The following is a 4332-nucleotide window of genomic DNA, read 5'->3' on the forward strand; positions in this document are numbered from 1 at the left end:
TTGTTGGTGCTTGAATGGATCATTTCTATCCCGTTAATGCCTAACACTAATCTTGATTTGTTGGGCTAATTGGTGTTCATAAAAATTGGAAAGAATCCTATGATGGTAAGTGGGAAATTTTTATAAAGCGGTGAGTGACTCCTAAAGGGTAAACTCTTATCCATTTCCCACCTTATTTGGAGTCTTTTGTCCTATTGGAGCTTACATTTAATTGATGAGATCAATTATTATTTCAACCCATGAACATCATACCAATTTGATTAGACTAGCATTTACTTTCCATGTCTATGATACCCCCTATGAGGAAAAGTGGATGTCGAGTAAGATGTGGGACAAAAGAGAGGTGACTCTCCCTCACATCGACAATCGTGAAGGAATGCACAACCCAGCTTTGGGAGGAAATTTGCATACCCCCCAAATTTGAGAGCCCATGTAGATGATTGTCTTGCCATTTTATCTTTCACATAGTTACATAATTGTGGAGAATTAAAGGCTTTACCATTGCATTTTCTTGGTCCCTATTTTTAATCCCTATAGTGGATCTCAATTGCCCTCAGCTTAATATGTTTTACAAGTGGATTTTAGCCTAATACAAAGCCAAATAGGGCATTCTTAGACATATCAAAGGTTATTACATGTTTAAATAAGTACTTCTAGGTACTATTTCCTTCATTGAAGGTGTTGTACAAAAAGCACAGGTTACCTACAAGTCCATAGCAGTGTTTCATAGGGTTTGTCCAATGAAGGGACACTTATATGTCACTTTGCAAGTGCAAACAATGTCTGAATAGGGTTCTAGATAGTTTTGGATAAGTTATAAAAATTGGTTCTAGAATAAGCAATCACTATTCTAACAAAAGATAAAGCTAATAGCTAACTAAAGGACCGCATAATGAAAGTATAAAGCCAAAAATCACCTCAAATGGATACTCAAATCAAAAGTTATTGATGATTTTGTACGTGCTAGTCATTGTGGATAGATCCTATTAAGCATAGCCAAGAACAAGAGAAAGAACCAACTTTTGGAAACAATTGATGCAGACATCATGACCTTTTAATCTAAACCTAATGGATCTATTATTGATCTCAACTACACTAGGATGATGATGATGATGATCATGATGATGATGATGATGATGATGGTACAACTACAATTAATGCTCAGCATAGTCATGTAAAGAATGTAGAATTACAAGTATCTCAAAGTCCTAGCAGGTATCAACAACTATCAAATGACTTGAACAATATGAATGAGGGGTTCTTGGGAGAATACGCTTGTTGAATAAGTCATTGGATAGTAGGTTTGATGAGATGATTGCTATCATCTAGGGTTTGGGAAGTAAGATGCTAGAAACTTAGCCTACTATTGGCACTATTCCATCCCCTAAAGATCTATATTCCACTCCACTTCTTGACTCAATTGTTTTTTAGAAGTGAAAACCTTCCAAACTAAGAGACATATATCAACCCAAGAATAAATTTAGGGCTTAATTTAGTCAAAAGAATGACTCTAGGCATAAAGAAGATGCAAGAGTTGATGAAGAGGAACATAGCTATGATCTCTTTTATAAGTCCTTTTACACTCAACCCAATACTATGCCACAAAGAATGGAGGTTAATCCTGGGGATAGACATGATGAATAAAGACCTAGCAACAATCACTTAAAAAATCTTAGAGACAAAAATCATATGTACCTTACAATGACCATGAATATAAGGAAAAATCAACATTATCAATTTCAAGGGTGATAATTTTTTGCCTAGGGAATGGGAATAATGCATCAATAAGATTGAAATGTACTTTATACTCTACCCTAGGAGTGATTGCACACGTTGAAGTATGGCATAAACTTATTGCGCATGCAAATGTGCAAAGGTTGAAATCAATGAAATCCAAAGGATTGGTTACAATGTTGCATGCTTTTAGAGTTGCAAAATTTCATAAAGTGTGGGAAGCATGCCAGTTTGGTAAGCAAGTAGGACAGCCCTTTCACATGATAGAGATGTGAGCATAAATATACTTGATGTTGTGCATAGAGATGTTTGGAGACCTACACAGAGTGTATCCCTTGGTGGTAGCAAATACTTTGTCACATTTATTGATGATTGTTCAAGGAAGCTATGATATATTTCATGAAGGAAAAGAGTGATGTATTTGAGTACTTCAAATCTTTCAAGGAAGCTATGGTATATTTCATGAAGGAAAAGAGTGATGTATTTGAGTACTTCAAATCTTTCAAGATGGCTGTTGAAATAGAAAAAAGCTTGAAAGTTAAGTGTTTGAGATCAGACAGATGGGGAGAGTGTCTCTCTAATGAGTTTAGTGGCTTCTTGAGGTCTTATGGGATAAAGAGACAATTTACTTGCATGTATACCCCACAACAAAATGGGATTGCAGAAAGAAAAAATAGGCATATTGTAGAAGTTACATGGACATTGATGGCTTCTTGAGGTCTCATGAGATAAAGAGATAGTTTACTTGTAGGTACACCCCCATAGCAAAATAGAGTGTAGAAAGAAAAAATATGCATATTACAAGAGTTGCATGGGCATTGATGGCTGAAAAGAATATGTCTTTGGTCTAAAGTTATTTATACTATTGTCTATATTATGAACAAAGCTACGAAAGAAGATTGATCCACCAAAATCTTAAAAATATATTTTTATTGGATACTATTTAGAGTAGAAAAGATATCATTGTTATAACCCTGTCATCACGGGTGAGTTCAAGTGAGAATGGACATTATTTTTTATGAGATGAGGAGTCATCTACTGGTGATGTATTAGATGATGATAATGATTATGATAGCTATGTGCAAAAAGAAAAGCAAGAATCATGGAGCCTTAATGGACCAAAAACATCATCTAATACTACAACTACAATTAGCCCTTTGTCTGGGAGACTAAGAAGTAGCCCCACATCTTCAGGTGGATCTACAAGTATTGCAGGTAAAGACAAAGCAAAGAAGAAAGTATTGAATGGTAATGATGAATCTACTAGTCATTTGGGACTTGATGAAGATTTTAGTGGTTCAAAAAGTTTGGATGATGAGCTTGGTATTCCTTTAGTTAGGACACTAGGTGTATAGAGAGCACATAGTAATGTAAAGGCTTCATTGAGTGATCCAATGGTACACATGTCTAGCAGGGTCAGATACCCTATTAAAAGATTTGATTTTGAAGGTTATGCAACTCACCATTATGCTTACATGTTGAAAGTAGTTGAGGATGTTGAGCCCACTTGTTTTGAGGATGTTGTTGGTCATGGTCATTGGGATATAGCAATGGATGAGGAGATCGCCACATTGGAAGCCAATAAGACTTGGGATTTGGTACCCTTGCCTAAGGGCAAGAAATTTATTGGCTATAAGTGGGTTTACAAAATCAAGCATAATGCATATGGTTCAATTAGCAAAGTATAAGGCTAGGTTGGTTACAAAAGACTATGCTCAAACATATGGCATAGATTACAAACATATGGCATAGATTATGAAAAGACATTCAGTCCAATTGCTAGGATGGCAACTCTTAGATACGTAATTGCTTTGGCAGTAGCTAAAGGTTGGAGTTTATAGCAAATGGATGTCAAGAATGCCTTCTTGCATGGTGAATTGCAAGAAGAGGTGTATATGGAGCAACTAGTAGGTTATGAGGATTTAGAGCATCCCACATATATGTGCAAGTTAAAGAATGTACTCTATGGGCTAAAGCAAGCACCTAGAGCATGGTCTGACTAGATCGAAGAGTATCTTATCAATATTGGCTTTCATATTTTTTATCTTGATCACTCACTTTATGTGAGAAAGTGAGATGCAGGTTTGGTCATCATAGTCATCTATGTGAATGACTTGATTATTACAAGTGATAGAGTGACAATGGGATTGCTAAAATTAAGGACTTTTTGAAGAAGAAGAATTTTGAGATGAAGGATTTGGGTGAGCTGAGATACTTTCTTGGTATTGAGGTGATGAGATGTAATGATGGTATATGGCTATCCCAAAGGCAATATGGCTTGGATATGTATCCAAGTATGGTATGACAACATGTAAACCTCTTTTAGTACAATTGTAGCAAAATGTGAAGTTGAATGCTAACGTTGGGGATGAGATAGAAGACTCTACTATGTTTAGGAGGATAGTACTAGGGAGTCTGATTTACATTGCTATCACATGCCTAGAAAACTTAAGCTATGTTGTTGGCCTTGTCAGTCAGTTTATGTATATGCTTAGAAAGCCTCATGTGAATGCAACTAGACGCATATTGAGGTATGTGAAGTCCACTTTACATTATGGACTTTTTTATGAGGCAAGTAAGGATGTATAATTTTTTGGT

This window comes from Lygodium microphyllum, chromosome 19 (assembly GCF_053477565.2).
Source record: "Lygodium microphyllum isolate KBCC chromosome 19, Lygodium_microphyllum_v1.1.10, whole genome shotgun sequence".
Lineage (NCBI taxonomy): Eukaryota > Viridiplantae > Streptophyta > Polypodiopsida > Schizaeales > Lygodiaceae > Lygodium > Lygodium microphyllum.